We start from the raw sequence: 21596 nt of genomic DNA, 5'->3' as shown, positions 1-21596 counted from the left end.
AAGGAAGTCCTTTAGTCCAAAATGAAAAGATAGCAGACAATGACTCAAACCTATGTGAAGAAATAAAAGAACACAAAAGTAACTATATATACAAATATAAAAATCAATAATTTATTTGGTTTTGTAACATCTCAGTTCTTTTCCTCTATGATTTAAATGGAGAATGAATAAAGTAATTTGTAAAGCTATTTTTTTTTTTTTTTGGACAGGCAGAGTGGACAGTGAGAGAGAGAGACAGAGAGAAAGGTCTTCCTTTGCCGTTGGTTCACCCTCCAATGGCCGCGCTGATCCGATGGCAGGAGCCAGGTACTTATCCTGGTCTCCCATGGGGTGCAGGGCCCAAGCACCTGGGCCATCCTCCACTGCACTCCCGGGCCACAGCAGAGAGCTGGCCTGGAAGAGGGGCAACCAGGACAGAATCTGGCGCCCCGACTGGGACTAGAACCCTGTGTGCCGGCACCACAAGGCGGAGGATTAGCCTAGTGAGCCACGGCGCCGGCTTTTTTTTTTTTTTTTTTTTTTGACAGGCAGAGTGGACAGTGAGAGAGAGAGACAGAGAGAAAGAAGCTATGTGAAAGGGATACGATTTATAAAAATGTAAACTGTGGCAATAATACTATGAAGGGGAAAAGACAGTGATGTGTGAAAGCAAGATGTGTATTACTGAAATTTATTTTGTACTATTCAAAGTAGGGTGCTATAGATTTTTTAAAAAAATTTACTTGTTTATTCCTTTGAAAGGCAGAGTAATAGAGGGAGAGGGAGAGACAGAGTCAGAGAGAAGAGATCTTCCATCTACTGGTTGCCCTCCACCAAATGCCCTCACGTAGCCAGGACTGGGTCAAGCTGAAGCCAGGAGCTAAGAACTCAATCCAGGTTCCTCATGTGGGAGGCAGGGAGCCAGTACCTGAGCCACCATCTGCTGCTTCCCAGGTGCTTTAGGAGGGCTCTGGGCTAAAACCAGAATAATCAGGACTAAAGCACTCCGATCAGTGATGCTGCCACTGTAAGCGGAGGTCTAACCCACTATCCGCAGTGCTGTTCCCAGGTTATTATCACTTGAAGACGATAAGTGTAATTCCCAAAGTAACCACTAAGAAAATAACTCCAATATGTGCAGAAAAAGAAAGAAGGAAGGAACTCAGTGGAAGAATGTCAACATAAAGAACACAGGAAAAAAGTCATTATTGATAATAATAATTGATAATAATTGATTGATAATAATAATTATTATTATCTGTAATTACTTTAAACTACAAATAAATGGATTAAACTCTGAAAAGCATAGATTGGTAGAATGGATTTAAAAGATGATCCATCTGGGCCTGGCACTGTGGCGCAGTAGTTTAGAGCCCTGGCCTGCAGTGCCGGCATCACATATGGCTGTTGGTTCAAGTCCCAGCTGCTCTACTTCTAATCCAGCTCATCGCTAATGTGTCTGGGAAAGCACTGGAAGATGGCCGAAGTACTTGGACCCCAGCACCCATGTGGGAGACCCAGAAGAAGCTCCTGGCTCCTGGCTTTGGATCGGCACAGCTCTGGCCATTGTGGCCAACTGGGGAGTGAACCAGCGGATGGAAAATCTCTCTCTCTCTCTCTCTCTCTCTCTCTCTCTCTCTGCCTCCCCTTCTCTGTGTGTAACTCTGACTTTCAAAAAATAAATAAATCTTTAAAAAAAAACCAGAAATTTATTTCCCACAATTCTTGGAAAGTCCAAGATCAAGGCACTAGTAGATTCAGTTCTGTTGAGAACCCAATTCCAAGTAGAAGACCTCTCTCTCTCTCTTTCTCTCTCTCTCTGTAACTCTGCCTTTCAAGTAAATAAAATAAATCTTTACAAAAATAAAGTGACAATAAATAAGTAAAACATTTTAAAAAGAAGGTATAACAAATATAAACTTATGTGTGCCTCATGACAAAGTCCCAAAGTGTGTGAAGGAAATACAGATGGTACATATGTTAGGCCCTAAAACAAGTCTTACTGCACTAAAAAATATTGAAGTGTTAGAAAATATCTTTTCTGCCTAGTCCTACCCATTTTAAAAACTCCTGGTAAGATCTGACCTTGTCACCCTCAAATAAATGTGTTAGTGGTGGAAAAAAACAGAAAATGTCTTTTCCAAGCACAATGAAATGAAATTAGAAACCAATAGAAAATCTGCAAATACGTGGAAAATAAACACTCTTAAACAGCCAATAGATCAAAGAAGAATTTCCCATAAGGGATATTAGAAACTACCTTGTGATGAATACAAACAAAAACACAACACGTCAAGACTTATAGTATGTTGGGCTGGCGCTGTGGTATAGCAGGTAAAGCCGCTGCCTGCAGTGCCGGCATCCCATGTGGGTGCTGGTTCAAGTCTTGCCTGCTCCACTTCTGATCCAGCTCTCTGCTAAGGCCTGGGAAAGCAGTAGAAGGAGGCCTCCGCACCCTCATGGGAGACCTGGAAGAAGCTCCTGGCTCCTGGCTTTGGATTGATGCAGCTCCAGCCATTGCAGCCATCTGGAGAGTAAACCAGAGGATGGAAGACTCTCTCTCTCTCTCTCTCTCTCTCTCTCTCTTTCTTTCTCTGCCCCTGCCTCTCTAATAAATAAATCTTAAAAAAATTGTTTTATTGGCCAGTGCCGCGGCTCACTTGGCTAATCCTCTGCCTGCAGTGCCAGCACCCCAGGTTCTAGTCCCAGTTGCTCCTCTTCCAGTCCAGCTCTCTGCTGTGGCCCGGGAGTGCAGTGGAGGATGGCCCAAGTACTTGGGCCCTACACCAGCATGGGAGACTAGGAGGAAAGACCTGGTTCCTGGCTTCGGATCGGTGCAGCGCACCAGCCGTAGCAGCCATTTGGAGGGTAAACCAATGGAAAAGGAAGACCTTTTTCTCTGTCTCTCTCTCTCACTGCCAAATCTGCCTGTCAAAAAAAAAAAAAAATTGTTTTATTTATTTGAAGGGTAGAGATCCTCCATCAACTGGTTAACTCCCTAAATAGCTGGAATGGCTGGTGCTGAGCAAGGCCAAAGCTAGGATGCAGGAGCCAGGAATCAGGAGTCAGGAGCTCCTCCCTGTCTCCTAAGTAGGTGCAGGGGCTCAATCACTTGGGCCATCTTTTGCTGCTTTTCCCAGGCACATTATCAGGGAGCTGGATCGGAAGTAGAGCAGCCAGGTCCCAAACCAGCAGTGAATGGAATGCTAGCATCGTAGGCTGCAGCTTAACCTATCCACTGTGCCACAACCCCTACAATCGCTACCTCCCCCACCATTGCTATTTTTAAAAGATTGTTTTTGAATTTCCTTTTCAGATTGTTATGCTCACATACAGAAATAGAGCTCATTTTTGTGTGTTGATTTTGTGTCCTGTAACTTTGCCGAATTTGTAACTCCAAGTGACAACTGTGTACTATATAGGACACCGCAATAACAACAAAATAGTAAAACAGAAACAAAGACAACAAAAAAACTCAAACCTTGTGAGACACACCTAAAAATCACTCAAGGGTAAATATATAGCTTTATATCTCTATATTAGAAAAAATAAAAAATATTAAAAATCAATTATTCAAGTTTCCTTCTTACAAAATGTAAAATTTCAACAAATTTAGTTTAAAGATCTAATTGGCTTTTATTAGTGATTTGTGAATTTATCTTCTCTAACAACTCAGAAAAGGTGGTACAATGAGCAGAAAACGGCAGAAATAGAGAACAAAAAACATGGAAAGAACATTTCATAATTACATTTCTTTATAGAGTTACAACAGAGGGGACTGGCTCATCATGCTGGCTCAGATGAGCTGGGCCCTTTGTCAGGTCACTGTGAATCTCCTGTCTCTTTAGAAAGCTGTTTCGAAGTTCAGTTTGATTACATATCACCTTACACGAATGACGCCATTTTGGTTTGGTGCGGTCTATTAGGTCTAGTGTAGGAGCTTCGTTCAAAACAATGGCCTCCCATAAATTTTATTCACAGCCCTCAGGAAGGTTTTAGGAGAGTAACAAATCAAACTAAAGAAACTAAAGAAACTAGCAGTGAGGAAATAATACACACTAGAGCAGAAATAAAATTCGAAACAAATATAAAACAGAGACAATTAAAGCCAAAGTTTGAATATTTGAAAATTTTAATAAAACTGATGTCTCTAATAATCAAGAAGAATAAAAGAGAAATTAAAATTATCAGAAATGAAGAAAGGAATATCACTACAGATCCTATAGGAATTGAAAATGATAATGAAGGCCGGCGCAGGGGCTCACTAGGCTAATCTTCTGCCTGCGACGCAGGTACTCTGGTTCTAGTCCCAGTTGGGGTGCCAGATTCTGTCCCAGTTGCTCCTCTTCCAGTCCAGCTCTCTGCTGTGGCCCGGGAGTGCAGTGGAGGATGGTCCAAGTGCTTGGGTCCCGCACCCGCATGGAAGACCAGGAGGAAAGACCTGGCTGCTGGCTTCCGATCAGCGCAGCACACCAGGGCGGGTGGTGAACTAACAGAAAAGAAAGACCTTTCTCTCTGTCTCTGTCTCTCTCTCTCACTGTCCACTCTGCCTGTCAAACAAACAAAAAAAAATCGCTATATCAAGACCATGCATGTGTCCCCAGGCCTAGTTCTTTCCCTATGTCTGGTTTTATAAATGCTGGCAATAAAATAGTAGTAAAAATTTTTTTTTAATCTATTTATTTGAAAGGCAGAGTTACAGAGAGAGAGGGTAAGAACTACAGAGAGATTTTCCATCTGCTGGCTAACTCTCCAAATGGCTGCAACGGCTAGGGCTAGGCCTGGCCAAAGCCAGGAGCCAGGAGCTTCTTCGGGATCCCTTCATGTGGGTGGAAGGGCTCAAAGCACCTGGCCATCCTCAGATGCTTTCTCAGGCACTTTAGAGGGAACTGGATCAAAATTGGAGCAGCTGGAACTTGAACCAGCACCCATGTGGGATGCCAGCATTGCAGTCAGCAGCTTAACCTGCTATGCCACAATTCTGGCCCCTCTGTGAAACTTTTCAGTGTCTACTTATAAATATATCCAATGAAAGGACTTTTTCAGAATATTGTACCAGGAATTGATAAAATGCCTCCAAATCAATTTAACAAAATAAAAAGCCAACAATCCAACAGAAAAATTGACAAGAGACTTGAAGTGGTATACCTCTAAAGAGCATATACCAAATGGCCAAAAGATATGAAAAAATTCAAATCTATTAGTTATCAAGAAAACATTCAAAAAATCTGTAGTAGGACAAATTAAGGAAGAAGACAACAGGCTCAGGTTGGCTTGGGTCAAATTCTACTTTCTATTAGAAGTCTTTTATTGAAGACATGACCTGGTATAGAGGTTATTTCACCCGTAGTCAGCCTTTACCCCCTCTGGCTGACCCACCTCTAACTCACCCCCATTGAGGTAGCCAACACTGTAGGAACTCCGCACTGTGGATTGGAGAAACTGGTGGAAGGGGGAGCACCTGGAGTGAGCCCACTAACATGGAAGCCAGAAGCTGGGGGACAATAGCTTCCTGGATTAGGTGGAGGGACAGGTGTGAGAACCCGATTCAATCAAACAAAACCTCACTGCTGGTCTCTGGTGTCTGCTAGGACCCAGGGACCCAGGGACCCAGGGATCCAGGGACCCAGGACACAGACCTGGCAAGCAGAGTTCCCTGCACCAGGCCCCACTCAGTGATCCCAAGTACGGCTCTTGGGGTTCTAGGTCACTTTGCAAGTCCACTCTTCCAGGCTTCTTTTAATCCTGAGAACTTCTATTATCTTTCAATAAGTTACGTTTTTTTATTTAATTAACTTAATTTTTAAAAATTAGCTTGAAAGGCAGAGAGATTGACACAGAGGGAGAGTGCACATCACTGGTTGACTCCCCAAATGCCCACAAGCTGGGGCTAGGCCAGCCCAAAGCTGGGAGCCAGGACCTAGATCCAAGTCTCCCATATGGGGCGGCAGGGAGCCAGTCATTTCAGCCATCACTGTCGCCTCCATGGTATAAATTAGCAAGAAGCTGGAATCAGGAGGGGAGCTGGGACTTGAACCCAGGTGTTCTGATATGGGATGTGGGCATTCCAAGCTGTACCAAACGCCCACCCCTCATCAGGGCATTTTAAACCAATGACGAAAAAGCTGTGGCCGGTGCTGTGGCATAGTGGGTATCGGGCGCTGGCTACTCCATTTCTGATCCAGCTCTCTGCTGTGGTCTGGAAAGCAGTGGAGGATGACCCAAGTCCTTGTGTCTCTGCACCTGCGTGGGAGACCCAGAAAAAGCTCCTGGCTCCTGACTTCAGATTGGTGCACCTCCGGCCTTTGGGGCCAATTGGGGAGTGAACCAGCAAATGGAAGACCTCTCCCTCTCTCTCTTCCTCTCCTTCTCCCTCCCCACCCCCTACCTGTCCTTCTCTCCGTGTGTAACTCTGACTTTCAAATAAATAAATAAATCTTAAAAAAAAAAAAAAAAAAAAGCCGGGGCTGGTGCTGTGGCGCAGCGGGTTAAAGCCCTGGCCTGAAGCGCTGGCATCCCATATGGGTGCCAGTTCGAGTCCCGGCTTCTCCTCTTCCAATCCAGCTCTCTGCTAAGGCCTGGGATCACAGTGGAAGAAGGCCCAAGTCCTTGGGCCCCTGCACCCACGTGAGAGACCTGGAAGAAGCTCCTGGCTCCTAGCTTCGGATAGGCGCAGCTCTGGGCGTTATGGCCATCTGGGGCGTGAACCAGCAGATGGAAGACCTCTCTGTCTCTCCCTCTCTCTGTAACTCTGTCTTTCAAATAAATAAAATAAATCTTTAAAAAAAAAAGTCAATGTTTGGTAATCCTAACCTTAAGAAAGGATCTAATTTTAGGATAGAAAAAGCTAGAATGTCACTTTATGTTATTGCTTCTCAACTATGTCCAAATATTTATATTAATCTTAATATAAAGCAGTTCAATCTTCTTCCCAAATATCATTCCTCCATTTCACAAAGTACATAATGGTAACTTTGATGAGAATAGCCATTATTTCATTGAACTAGATTAAGCCATTTTTATTTTGAGTAAAAACAGATTTCATTTTTAATAAGGTCAAATTTTTTTATTTTTCTGAATTGCTCCTCTTGCAAAACACACTATGAATTGTGGTTTTGCAGTCTTCAGTAGAGTTGCGGAATGAAACATTGGGTAGGAAAGGAGGATGGACACAAGCAAAAATCCCAATTAGACTCTATCTTGAGCCACTGTGACTTAGTGGAAGGAACTGAGCCTTAAGGATTACATATTTTTATTCAGCTTTAAAGCAAAAATAAATTTCATTTGAAGGTGGGATCAGAAATACAGTGGCCAACTCTTAGGACCATAATAGTGCAGTAGGAACCCTGGCTGGAGTTTGAAACTAGATCCAGGGGTGTGGGTAATGTTAATATTGTTGTTGCTGTTACCCTACAGTCTATCTCACCGCAATTAAACCAAAACACAAAATCCTGGGGTGGTCACTGAGTTGGTTCACAAATACCCAGGCTGTCTTTTCTGCGACTCTGACACGGTAATACCTTGCAAGTTAGGTAGCTCCAAGTGATTTACCATGAAGCAAAGTGCTAACAGAGGGGAGGAGTGTCACTTCTAGGCAGAGCCATGGATTTGTGCCACGCACCCCTTCTCCCTGCTGTGAGGACTGCGAAAGCATATGGCAGAGGTACCCGCATGACCGCAGGGAGCAGGTATCCCTGTGAATGCAGATCGGACAAGTGGCGTAGGAGAACCAAGCTTCTACTGAAGTTGTTGGAAGGTTGAGGTTACTAAGCCCAACCTCCCTGGTCTGGACTGATCCCTAGTATAGGATGCTGGCAGAACATCTACAAAAGTGGCATTGGCAGTGACAAGGATCCTGCGAGACCTTTCGCAGAGCTCTTGTCTAAACTTCCATGGAACGTAGGTGCTGTACCTAATGCATTTGTAGTTCTGAAAGAAGCAATCAGAAAGCATAATGTTAATGGTATCGACTTTTTTTTTTTTTTTTAAGATTTATTTATTTGAAAGTCAGAGATACAGCAAGAGAATGAGAGAGCAACCTGGCAAACTATGGATCACTCCCCCAGATGGCTGCAATGACCAAGCCGAAGCCAGGAGTTGGGAGCTTCATTCAGGTCTCCCACTCTGGTGCAGGGGCCCAAAGACTTGGGCCATCCTCCGCTGCTTTTCCAGGCCATTAGCAGGGACCTAGATCAGAAGTGGAATGGCCAGGACATGAACTGGCAGCTATGTGAGATGCTGATGTTATGGGTGGTGGCTTTACCTGGTGCACCACAATGCTGGCCTAAAGTAGCAACTGTGTCTGGCAAAGAGACAGAGAAGAGAAGGAAAAAAAGTGTTTGCAAGTGGGAAAGAATGGCAAAAGAGAGTCCAGAAATTGCAGGGCCAATAGACTGCTTCTCAATATAAATTAGATTGGGGGCGGGGCCTAGAGGGCTGGAGGATAATGGGTGCCAAAATACAGCCAGAGAGAAAGACTAAATTCTAGGGGCTGGCGCTGTGGCCTCCAATTGAGGCACGAGCATCCCATAGGGAGGCCCCTTGAAGTCCTGGCTGCTTCACTTCTTATCCAGCTCTCTGCCTGGGAAAGCCACAGAACATGGCCCAAGTGCTTGGGACCCTGCACCCACCTGGGAGACCAGGAAGAAGCTCCTGGCTCCCGGCTTTGGATCTGCCCAGCTCTGGCCATTGTGGACATCTGGGGAGTGAACCAGCGGATGGAAGACCCCTCTCCCTCTCTCTCTCTCTCTCTCTCTCTAACTCTGCCTCTCAAATAAATCTTAAAAAAAAAAAAAAGAAAGAAAGTTCTAGTGTTCTAAAGCAAACTGGAGTGACTGTAGTTCACAATAACCTGTTGTACATTTTTTATGAATAAATACAAGAGACAAGCTCAAAGCCTGCAAACATAAAGTAATGCTAAGGAAAAGATAACAGTAATTATCTTGATTTTCAAAATTACCCTGATTTGGCCGGCGCCGCGGCTCACTAAGCTAATCCTCCGCCTGTGGCACTGGCACACTGGGTTCTAGTCCCAGTCGGGGCGCCAGATTCTGTCCCGGTTGCCCCTCTTCCAGGCCAGCTCTCTGCTGTGGCCAGGGAGTGCAGTGGAGGATGGCCCAAGTGCTTGGGCCCTGCACCCCATTGGAGACCAGGAGAAGCACCTGGCTCCTGGCTTCAGATCAGCGCGGTGCGCCGGCCGCAGTGGCCACTGGGGGGTGAACCAACTGAAAAAGGAAGACCTTTCTCTCTGTCTCTTTCTCTCACTGTCCACTCTGCCTGTCCAAAAAAAAAAAAAAAAATTTCCCTGATTTGAACAGTGCACATTGTACACATTTTTTGAAAAATACACTGTACCCCAAATATTTACAACATAAATTGTAAACATAATACTGTCTATTATAATGCATTGTATTATAAGGTATGCTTTATATATAATATAAAGTATTAAAACAAAATTTTTAAGAAAATTAAAAACCTAAAAAACATAAAGAAAAAAATTTAATGTCTAAGGAGGTAGAAATGTAAACTAAACCGATTTGATTGTTACATTATACTTGTATCCATACCCCAGAAATACCTATAATAGTAATAATATATAAATTAGTTGAAAGAGAAGATAAACACTCTTCTTTTCAGCAATGGCATCACTGTTAGAGTTAAGCAGGAAGTGAGACAGTAGCCTACGTGCCTGAGAGGGGCTGATGTACAGAACTGGGAATTTTGTGCAGTTGCTTGAAGGAAGAAGCATTCGCCTGCTTTAGAAGCAGACTAGCGTTTACAACTCAAATCTTATCCAAGTCTGATAAAGTGGGTTCCTGCCCTCCCGGTGATCAGATTGAGAGAATCTTCCCCACCCAGTGTGGGGGAGGGGAGGGGGCATGAGGGGTGGTAATTAGGTCTAATAAAACTGTGCTGGGGCTGGCCTGGTGGCTCAGGGCGGTATGGCACCTATTCCAGTTCCTGATGCTCCACTTCCCATCCAGCCCCCTACTAATACACCTGGGAAAGGAGCAGAAGATGGTGCAAGTCCTTGGGCCTCTGCACCCACCTGGGAGACCCAGAGGAGGCTCGTGGCTCCTGGCTTCAGATCGGCCCAGCCCCGGCTGTTGCAGTCGTTTGAGGAGTGAACCAACAGGTGAAAAATCTCTCTCTCTCTCTCTCTCTCTCTCTCTCTAACTCTGCCTTACAAATAAATAAATCTTAAAACAAAGCAAAACACTGTGCTGATAAAGTTTTCCATGAATTCCAAAGCAGTATCCCAGAAGAGGAAGGGAGGAGAGGTGAGGGGCTGCTATCTGTAAAGCTCCGGTCCGAGCGTGGGGGGGCTCTCAGTTCTTGGCTGAGACAGCACCTTGGCCCGTTAGGCATATTCTCATTAAATGCTGCTACCTCGCTCACTGCAACTCGGCCTCACTGTTGCGGGTGAAGCAGGGGTGGCGAACAGACGACCCCTTTGTCTCACGCTGAATGACGCAAGCAAGGCAAGAGAGCAAAGCAGGATTTATTTAAGTTGGAAACCTGTTGAAGCTGCCGGGAGGGGGGCTCCGAGAGGAAGACCCAGTGTTTTCGAGAAAGTGAGAGAGCTGCTATGGAGGAGAGTGAAGCTCTCGGGAACACAGCAGCGGGAGCAATCGGTGTACTCACCCATCCGGCTAGATGATCCGATACTGGCTGGAATTGAACTCGAGCCACACCCAAGTCACTTTGAAGTTGTTATCCGAGTCAGGGCACCAAAATGTTGCAGGTGAAATGGCAGCGGAGAAAAGATGACCTCAGTTCTTTGTCTCACATTGAAAAAGAATTTCCGGCAGGCGCCGCGGCTCACTAGGCTAATCCTCCGCCTTGCAGCGCCAGCACACCGGGTTCTAGTTCTGGTCGGGGCGCCGGATTCTGTCCCGGTTGCCCCTCTTCCAGGCCAGCTCTCTGCTGTGGCCAGGGAGTGCAGTGGAGGATGGCCCAAGTCCTTGGGCCCTGCACCCCATGGGAGACCAGGAGAAGCACCTGGCTCCTGCCATCGGATCAGCGCGGTGCGCCGGCCACAGCGCGCTGGCCATGGTGGCCATTGTGGGGTGAACCAACGGCGAAGGAAGACCTTTCTCTCTGTTTCTCTCTCTCACTGTCCACTCTGCCTGAAAAAAAAAAAAAAAAAAAAAAAAAAGAATTTCCAAGCAGACAGGCAGAGAGAAAAGCAAGATTTATTTAAGTCAGAAACCTCCATGGCGCCAGAGCTGTGGCATAGTAGAGTGAGCCTCCACCTGTGGCGCCAGCATCCCATATGGGTGCTGGTTTTTGCCCCGGCTTCTCTTCTTCCACTCCAGCTCGCTGCTTACTGTGGAAAAGCAGTGAAAGATGGCCCAAGTGCTTGGGCCCCTGCCACCCACATGAGAGACCCAGAAGAAACTCCTGGCTTCAGATTGGCTCAGCTCCAGCCATTGAGGCCATCTGGGTAGTGAACCAGTGGGTAGAAGACCTCTCTCTCTCTCTCTCTCTCTCTCTCTCTCTCTTTCTAACTTTGCCTCTCAAATGAATAATTTTTTTTAAAATCTTAAAAAATAATAATAAGGAGGCACAGGCACTGTGGTTTAATAGGTTAAGCCTCTGCCTGTGGCGCCAGGAACCCATATGGATGCCGCTTTGTGTCCCAGCTGCTCCTCTTCCGATCCAGCTCTCTGCTGTGGCCTGGAAAGCAGTAGAAGATGGCTCAAGTCCTTGGGCCCCTGCACCCAGGTTGGAGACCCAGAAGAAGCTCCTGGCTCCTGGCTTCTGGCTTCCTATTGGTCCAGGTCTGGCCATCATGGCCTTTTGGGGAGTGAACCAGCAGGTGGAAGACCTCTCTGTCTCTCCCTCTCTATGTCACTGCCTCTCAAATAAATAAATAAATAAATACATCTTTAAACACACACACACACACAAACCTCCAGCAGAGTGGCCGGGAGAGGGCTGCAAGACAGGCAAGATCTGAAGGGGCTGGTGGTAGTGGGGTCTTTAAGAACAATTTTGAGGGGGAAAAAAAACTGACACTCAGCTAACAATCAGTTAGGAGGCCAGGACAAACCCTTCAAAAGACCTGATTTGTAATCTTATCTGCCCTGTCCTTCCGCTTGCTCAAGATAAAACAAAGGAGCCATCAGGAGGGTGGGTGCACCACTCCCTTGCTATTCTCACGGCATTTGAAGCTCCCAATGAGTGGGGCAGGTACTTTTGTTTTGCTAAAAGTAGAGTTTGGGGAGAAGTATGCCCTGGGATTTGGCATCTTGATCTTGCTAAAGATAACTTTTGGGAGAAAGCAAGCATTTTGCATGCCCAATTTCCTTGGTGGGGGGGGGGGGGTAGGGGTGGAGGGGGGAGAGGAAACCTGACTGTCTAATAACCTGTCTGACTCCTCACATCACCTCTGAAATTCTTGTGTTGAGCATCGCACCTGTAGTTAAAATTTTCTGGCCGGCGCCCTGGTGTACTGAGCTAAGCCTCTGCCTGTAATGCCAGCATCCTATACAGGTGCCAGTTCGAGTCCCATCTGCCCCATTTCTGATCCAGCTTGTAAGGCCGCCACAAAACACACCAAACACTGGAGTAAGGGAAAGAGTTTATTGGGGGAAACCCGAGGGAAGGGGTGAAGAGGGAAAAGAGAGAGAGCACGTATTGAGGACACAGGTCCTAATATCCCTTTGTCAGGGGGCGGGTAGGGAAGTAGGAGTATCGAATCCCATTAGGGTAGGGGTGGAGCTGATACTGGTGGTTGGACCATGAGGTTTAGGGCCAAAACCTACCATGCAATGTGGCGACAGGGGCCAGGGCCCAAGATGGCGTCTGAGGCATAGATGGTGCCACAAGTAAGACAGCGCCATTTTACTATCACAGCTCCCTGCTAATGCAACTGGGAAAGCAGTCGAAGATGGCCCAAGTGTTTGGGCCCCTGCACTTGTATGGGAGACCCAAAAGAAGCTCCTGGCTCCTGGATCTGGCTTGGCACAACCCTGGCTATTGTAGCCATCTAGGGAGTGAATCTATGAGTGAAAGATTTCTCTCTCTCTCTCTCTCTAACTCTCTCTAACTCTCTCTAACTCTGCCTTTCAAATAAATAAAAATCAAATCTAAATAAAACAAATCTCTGAATGGATTAAGGTCTCAGCAGGAAGGTCCAACCAGAACTGGACTTTGGGTGAAGGCATTTTTTGGTGGGAAAGTGTTTAGTGGATTTTAGTCTTCCTTACACCTGTTCAGAAGTATTTTGTCCCTCCCCTCACAAACACACAGTAGGGATTGCCAGTCTCCATTCCATGTGAGAGGAACCCTGACCACATCAGAGTCTGCTGGATGAAATGTGAAAGGTGTCTCTCTGGGGCAGACGCCAGGAGAGCCAGTGTTCTCTCTTCTCTTCTGTCTTTGTGGTGTGTCGAGGTTGAGCTTCTGTCACTCGCTGTCCCTGGGTGGCTCTGGCCCAGAGAGCATTCTGCCAGGCCACCACATCGTGTGAGCGCAAAATAAGCTTTGAATGAGGTAAACCACTGAGATTGTTAGGGTTTCTTGGTTTGTTTATCATTTTTGTTTTTTTGTTTGTTTGTTTGTTTGTTTTTATTTTTATTTTTTGACAGGCAGAGTGGACAGTGAGAGAGAGAGAGACAGAGAGAAAAGTCTTCCCTTGCCGTTGATTCACCCTCCAATGGCCGCCACGGCCAGTGCGCTGTGGCCGGCACACCGCGCTGATCCGAAGGCAGGAGCCAGGTGCTTCTCCTGGTCTCCCATGGGGTGCAGGGCCCAAGCACTTGGGCCGTCCTCCACTGCCTTCCCAGGCCACAGCAGAGAGCTGGCCTGGAAGAGGGGCAACCGGGACAGAATCCGGCGCCCCAACCGGGACTAGAACCCGGTGTGCCGGCGCTGCAAGGCGGAGGATTAGCCCAATGAGCCGCGGCGCCGGCCTGTTTATCATTTTTGACCACTTTACCCAACCTACCCTGACCAAGATAGTGATCAGTAAGTTTAGTCTTTGTAGAGGAAAACGTTAGTAGGCATGGAAAGAAATCCCAAAGTCTTTGAGTGAAAAAGTTACATCAGCCTATGTACAGTGAAGACACTAAAGGGATGGGCATTTGCCCTAGCAGTTGAGACACCTGTTAGATTTATTTTCTATTATTCGAAAGGCAGAGTTCTGGTGTTGGGGGTAAGGTGGGTGACTAGAGATCTTCCATATGCTGGTTCATTCCTCAAATGGCCAGGGCCGTGCCAGGCTGAAGCCAGGAGCCAGGTGTTCCTTCCTGTGTGCAGGGGCCCAAGCACTTAGACCATCTTCTGCTGCATTCCCAGGCCCATAAGCAGGGAGCTGGATCAGAAGTGGAGCAGCCAGGACTCAAACCAGTGCCTATATGGGATGCTGGTATTACAGGTGGTGGCTTTACCTGCTATGCCACAGCACCGGCCCCTAAGACATCAATTAGCATGCCCATGTCCCACATCAGAGTGTCGATTTGATCCCTGAGTCCTGCTCCTGACTCATTTCCTAGGGGCAGCAGGAATGTTTCATATACCACACACATGGGAGGCCTGCACTGACTGCATCCCCTCCATTGTAGGCATCGGGGGAGTGACCCAGGGCATGGGAATGCACACTCTCTCTTTTCTTCTGTGTCTCAAATACATTTAAAAAAAAAATGTTGGGTGTATGTGTGTGTCCCAGCCTTTAATCTCCTCTCCCATCGCTTTTTCCTTTCTCAGGGGCAGAGAAGTGGAGCAGCTGGGACTTGAACCAGTGTCCATATGGGATGCTGGCACTGCAGGCAGCGGCTTTACCTGCTATGCCATAGCACCAGCTCCTGCTCTTCTGATCCAGCTCTCTGCTACGGCCTGGGAAAGCAGTAGAAGATGGCCCAAGTCCTTGGGTCTTTGCACCTGCATGGAAGACCCAGAAGAAGCTCCTGGCTCCTGGCTTTGGATTGGCCCAGCTCTGGCCATTGCGCCATTGGGAGAGTGAACCAAGGGATGGAAGACCTCTCTCTCTGTCTTTCCCACTCTCTGTAACTCCACCTCTCAAATAAATAAATAAATTCTAAAAGAGAGAGAGAGAGCGCGAGCTGAGGCTGGGCCTTATGGTGTAATGGGTTAAACTGCTGCTTGTAAAATACACATCCCATATTGGAGCACTGGTTCGAGTCCTGGCTGCTCCACTTCTGATTCAGTTATCCGGTAATGTATCTGGGAAGGCAGCAGATGTTTGGGTCCCTGCCAGGAGCAAGGAACTTAATCCAGGTCTCTCACATGGATGCCAGGAATCCAGGTACTTGAGGCATCACTACTGCATCCCAAGGTCTGCATTGGTGAGAGACTGGGAGACAGAACTGGGAATGCACCCAGGCATGCCACTGTGGGATGCAAGCAACCTAATTGCTGGGTTAAATGCCCACTCCCTAAACTTTTTGAAGTCTCCTTGTGTGTGATTTTGTCTTAAAATACAGAAGGAAATAAAAATTTAATAGAGGATGGGTATCTGGCACAATGGTTAAGACACCTGTTGGGCTGCCTCTGTCTCATCCAGGAGGAGTTAGAGGATTGAGAGGGCAAAGGGGGCCCTGAGATAAGAGAGAAGACGCAGAAGTGACTCCCACTCCAAGGGCTGGAGAACAAGTGAACCAGCCAGGGTCATTTAACCCAGAAACATGGAGGACAGGATCGAGCTGGGACCAAGCCGCTGGGGGATTAGGGGCTGGTGTTCTGGTGCTTTGAGGGAGCACCCTGAAGCTGATCCCTGGAATGTGGAAAATACTGGAAACAGGAACCAGCTACTGCTGCCAGAGTGCAAAATTGCAGAAGCTGCTCTGACAGGAACAGGAAGCAAACAGGAAGTGCCTTTTCCGACGTCCTCCTCCTCTCCAGGACCCCTTATTAACAGTGCAGCGGAACAGCTGAGGGAGCAGAAGCTTGCTTTGTGGACTCAGCCCCAGCACCACAAAGCAGAACGTTGAAGGACTGGCTTGGGGGAGACCGTAACAAGCACACGTGTTAACTATGGGTTTGTATTATTATACTCTTTTCCCTATGCTCAAACAGGGATACAATCACATTTATAGTTTTATCCCCTTTCTTTCCTGTTTTGTAAAAATGTGGCCGTATTACATAATTCTGAAACTTCCTTGTCTCATTAAACAATGTGTCACCCACATCTCTCCATGTAAGCAAATTAGAACAATCTATTTTTTTTTTAAAGATTTATCTATTTATTTGAAAGGCAGAGTAACAGAGAGAGGGAGAGAGGGAGAGAGAGAGAAAGGGAGGAAGACAGAAAGAGAAAGAGAGATCTTCCATCCACTGGTTCACGCCCCAGATGGTCAGGCTGGGCCAAGCTGAAGCCAGGAGTCAGGAGTTTTGTCAGGTCTCCCACACTGGGGCAGGGGCTCAAATCAGAAACAGAACAGCCAAGAATCAAACTGGCACCCATATGGCAGGCTGACATTAGAAATGAGAGCTTGCCATCCACAAATTTTTTTATTTATTTATTTATTTATTTATTTTTGACAGGCAGAGTGGACAGTGAGAGAGAGAGACAGAGAGAAAGGTCTTCCTTTTTGCCATTGGTTCACCCTCCAATGGCCGCCGCGGCCGGTGCACTGAGGCCAGCGCATCGCGCTGATCCGAAGCTAAGAGCCAGGTACTTATCCTGGTCTCCCATGAGGTGCAGGGCCCAAGGACCTGGGCCATCCTCCACTGCACTCCCTGGCCACAGCAGAGAGCTGGCCTGGAAGAGGGGCAACCGGGACAGAATCTGGTGCCCCGACCAGGACTAGAACCCAGTGTGCCGGCACCGCAAGGCAGAGGATTAGCCTAGTGAGCCACGGCGCCGGCCACCATCCACAAATTTTTAAAAGCTCTTTTTTAGAAAAAAGATTTGTTTGTGTATTTTTTTATATGACAGGCAGAGTGACAGAGAGAGAGAGAGAGAGAGAGGGAGAGAGTAATCTTTCATCCACTGATTTACTCCCCAGATGGCCACAAAGGCCAGGACTGGGCCAGCCTGAAGCCAGGAGCCAGGAACTTCTTCTGGGTCTCCCTTGTGGGTACAGGGGCCCAAGGACTTGGGCCATTCTCTGCTGCTTTCCCAGGTGCATTAGCAGGGAGCTGGATCAGAAGTGAAGCAGCTGGGACTTGAACCAGTGCCCATATGGGATGCCAGTGCTGCAGGCGGTGGCTTAACCCATTGCACCACAGTGCTGGCCCCAGATTAGGTCGTTAAGATGAGTTCTCTGTGACTGTATCCTCGTGGCTTTATAAGGAGGAGAGAGGCCACACAGACACAGACAGATACGCATGCTCCCTGTCTCTGACACATGATGCGTCCACTGCACTGGGACTGTGCCAAGCTCTGCTCACTAACAGGCTTATTGCACATGAGGACTTGTCTCTCCCACCAGAATGTAAACTCCTCCAGGGCAGCAGGGGTTTGCATTCACGAATGTCTCACAATGCTCGCTATGAGAAGGTGCTAAAACTAATGTGCCGGATGAATTAATAAAATAAAAGAAAATGCAAAGCATTAAGCACATTTTGCAGCCCTTAGTGAAAACCTCAAAGGGCTTATTATTATTGTTATGGTTGATTGAATACTTGTCTGTACAATCAATGCTAATCTTCTATACCTTGCCTTTACATCTTTTAGGGCGCTACCAGTGGTGCTTTATCTGTACTAAGCACTCCCTACTCTCAGGGCACACTCACGCCCAGCCCTGTTACTACAGGGTCACTGTCCACAATGGCAAGGCCAAGGCCATGCCCCTGATGGCTGCTCCGCCCCCTCCACCACATTCAGCTCCTGGCACTCTGTGGCTGAGAGGGTGTCCATGTGGCTAAGGTGACACTGCTGGGTCCCTGCTTCCCAGACCTCTCTGCGCTGCTATGGAGCCTCTGCAGAGCACTCTGGCTCTGGCCCCTGGCTTCCCACAGGCGATTCACAGGCACAGCTTTCAAAGGTATGGGTGCCTGCTCCTAAGGTTAACACTGTGGTAAGTCTCCAAGCGCTGGAAAAACATCTGGCTGTGTAATCACTGTGGCTGAGCCTTGTTTAAATAAGAGTGTTTGAGGAATGTGTTCAGGACTATTTAATCGCAGGCCCTTTAAGTTCTAAAGAATTTTTTAGAAACAGGGTTAAACACTTAGGTGATTTTCAAGATTAGCAGGAAAAAAAAACATATAGCTTTTATGAGGTTACTTCAAAAAGTTCATGGAAAAGTAGAATTAAAAGATCAGTTTATCTTGAAATTTTTGAAATTCATGTATAGTTTTTCTTTTTTTTTTAAGATTTATTTCTTTATTTGAAAGGCAGAGTTACAGAGAGGCAGAGGCAAAGGCAGAGAGAGAGAGAGAGAGAGAGAGGTCTTCCATCTGCTGATTCACTCCCCAAATGGCTGCAACAGCCAGAGCTTGGCCAATCCGAAGCCAAGAACTTCTTCCGGGTCTCCCACGTGGGTGCAGGGATCCAAGGACTTGGGCCATCTTCTACTGCTTTCCCAGACCATAGCAGAGAGCTGGATTGGAAGTGGAGCAACAGGGACTTGAACTGGCACCCATATGGGATGCCGGCACTGCAGGCGGCAGCTTTACCCACTATGCCACAGCACTAGCCCCAAGCACAGTTTTTCCTCATACACATTTGCTATGAACTTTTGCAGGACTACCTCTCTATTCTTCACCATGGTTCTGAGGATTAAGTCATTCTTTGTGGTATGTCTGGGGGCAAGAAAAGTTGGGGTTTGGGGGATAGTTTATCCACAGGTACACGCTGATATAACCTCTGGGCTTCCTGAGTGCACCCTCAGTATCAAGTATTCTTTTTTTTATATAGATTTTATATATTTATTTCAGAGGTAGAGTTACAGACAGTGAGAGGGAGAGACAGAGAAAAAGGTCTGCCTTCCACTGGTTCACTCCCCAAATGGCCGCAACGGCTAAAGCTGGGCCGATCCAAAGCCAGGAGCCAGGTGCTTCCTCTGGGTCTCCCATGCAGGTGCAGGGGCCCAAGGACTTGGGCCATCTTCTACTGCTTTCCCGGGCCACAGCAGAGAGCTGGATTGGAAGAGGAGTAGCTGATACTAGAACCGGTGCCCATATGAAATGCCGGTGCTGCAGGTGGAGGATTAATCTACTGCGCCACTGCGCTGGCCCCAGTATCAAGTATTCTACCACTGACAGCCATGCACCTTCAATTTTTATTTCTGAAAGTAGGGCCACTGTCTTAACCTATTGAAATAATTGATTCCAATATCTTTATTTTATTTTATTTCTAAAGACTTTTACTTATTTATTTGGAAATTAGAGTTAGAGAGAGAGAGCACTTGGGTCATCTTCAGTTGCTTTTCCCAGGCCATTAGCAGGGAGCTGGGTTGGAAGTAGAGCAGCCAGGACTTGATCTGGCACTGATATGGGATGTCAGCTTTACCTGCTAGGCCACAATTCCAGCCCCCACTACCCTTATTTTACAATAAGCTGAACTTGAGGCCCAGAGAGGCCCAATGCTGGACACAGTTTCTGGCCGTAGGTACTCCCTAAATATTTTCTGATTGGTGAACCATAAGCCAATGGCTTGCATATAATTAGAAAGTTGCAGGCTTAGAGCTCAGATTCAAGGTTCTTCTTAAGTAGGAAAGGTGGGGTTTAATTATTTCATGTCTTGCCTTCTACTTAGGGAAGGCGCATGCGCGTGCACACACACACACACACACACACACACACACAGAGAGACATAAGTGAGTGCAGTGGGCCAGAGGGGAATAGGAGTGGGGAAGGGAAGGGGAGAGATGGCAGCTCTGCACCTTTTCCCATCCTGGTCTGCATAGAGAGGAGAGATCCTGTCCTATGCCGCTCTCTCTTATGAGGTTGGAGTGGTGACCTGGTACTTCCTGGGAATGGGGCAGTTCTGATTGACCAGGAGGTGAATAGGATTACATGGGAGGTGGGTATTGTGGCGCCCAGCTTATGGTTCTAATGTAGCTGCCTGTTTATCCCATATCACTTCCTCACTCTTAGGATGGTGCTAGCTCTCTTGGAGTGAAGATTTTGCACAGCACAAACTGTCTTGTCTCATCAGTACTGCTTTTGTCCTTAGGCCTGCTCAGCTGTGGACCACCCACCCAGCATGTGCAGCTGCCACTGTACCCAGATTCCAGGCCAAGATTTGACCACGGTAGTGGGGCTGTTGGCAGCCGATGTCCTTCAAGCAGTTGCACTTGGGATCCAGCGAGCTTCTGCAACCTTGGTGAGTGGCAAATTTCCCCCACACCTATTTAACGGGGACCATGCGACATCATTCGTACAGGCCCTCCAGTGGAAGCTGTCTTGCTGTGAGTTAGGCAGTTCCGCAATGGGTTAGATGGGGATCAGGTCCAAAACAATAGTAGCCATCTGTTTAAGCTGGAAATGAGGGAAGTCTGTGGAGGGCGTGACATCTGCCACTGCAGAGTCACCAGTGGACCCCACCAGCATGACTCTTGGGAGAAAGTCAGGCAGAAGATGGAGGGGAGGCGTGATACACCATGCACCTGCCAGTCTGCACAGAGGCTCTCGTTCTCCCAGCTGTGGACGTCGTTGGAGTTACCCACAGCTAAGTCCCTCTCCTAGAAGTGTCCCTGCCAGGCCTTGGCCTTTCACTGGCAGCCCAGTGAGAATGCGAAGGCCTGGCCCCATTGCTTCAATCTGGGGCAGCTCTGAAAAGCCATCCCAACTCCCAACCTCTCCCTCCTGCTTCCCTCTGTGTGGGTGTTGAGCCTCAGAACTCCTCCCTGTAAACTTCCTGCCTGCAAATACCCACTGCAGAGTCTGTTTCCTAGGGAACCCACCCTGAGCCAGATCGGGGCCCAGATAGTGGAGCCCATTAAAGAGAGGGCCATGACCTAAAGCCGGGAGGTAGCAGACACTGCTGGTCTCACTATGACCTCAGGGCTCAGGAACCACAGATCAAAAATGGGAATAAAAGGAGAGAGCTCAAGCTCCTCTCTCAGTGTATCCCCAACACCAGCTCAAGTTGTCCTCCCCTGCAGGGAGAAAGAGCTGAGGACCACACTGGGCCAGGTGTCAGGGCGGGGCTCCTGCCTGGGGGCCTCTTAGCCCACTTTCTGTTTTGACTCCCAGGTCACATGACTGGGCCACTGTGCCCACACTGGTCAGCCTCTCCATTTGAGGAGCTGGCCAGCGTTCTCTGAACCCCCAACTTCGGGCTGCAGCCTTGTTCTGAATAAACTGATGACCCAGAACAAAGGTGCTTCCACCTGTCTGGCTCCGAGGACTGTGTGTCCTTGGGCCAGTGGATCTTGGCCCAGTGCCGGCTCCCCTGGGGGCTGGTGCGAAGCAGGGTCACTTTCCCCAGCTCTGTACCCTTGGGCCCTGCCCCTCCCTGCGCTGACCCATGACCCAGAGGGTACAGCAAGTACTCTCTGCTTGTCAAAGTCTCTTTTCTCTTTGCGGCTTTATGTTCTGTCTTTAAGCTCTTGGAGTTTCTCCCCTCATTTCTGCCTATTTCCTTCCTTCTCCAGCAAGGGACTTTTTTTTAAGTTTGGAAAATTCCTTAGAATTATGGAGAATATCTGAGTGAGGGAATGAAATGTTCACCTTGAGTCTGAAATATGAGTTCAATTATTTCT

The 21596-nt window shown here is 47.5% G+C and overlaps 1 non-coding gene across 1 annotated transcript; it reads left to right on the top strand.

Annotated features, from left to right (window-relative positions):
* Positions 1–4525: 4525 nt before the first annotated feature.
* On the top strand, positions 4526–4630 carry LOC127484027 (small nucleolar RNA SNORA72). Its single transcript, XR_007910808.2, has one exon. It is a non-coding gene; the product is annotated as a small nucleolar RNA SNORA72 (small nucleolar RNA).
* The last annotated feature ends 16966 nt before the right edge of the window (positions 4631–21596 follow it).

The sequence above is a fragment of the Oryctolagus cuniculus genome, chromosome 12 (assembly GCF_964237555.1).
Source record: "Oryctolagus cuniculus chromosome 12, mOryCun1.1, whole genome shotgun sequence".
Classification (NCBI taxonomy): Eukaryota; Metazoa; Chordata; class Mammalia; order Lagomorpha; family Leporidae; genus Oryctolagus; species Oryctolagus cuniculus.
The sequence above is the reverse complement of the archived record's forward strand: the minus strand, read 5'-3'. Positions and strand labels throughout refer to the sequence as shown.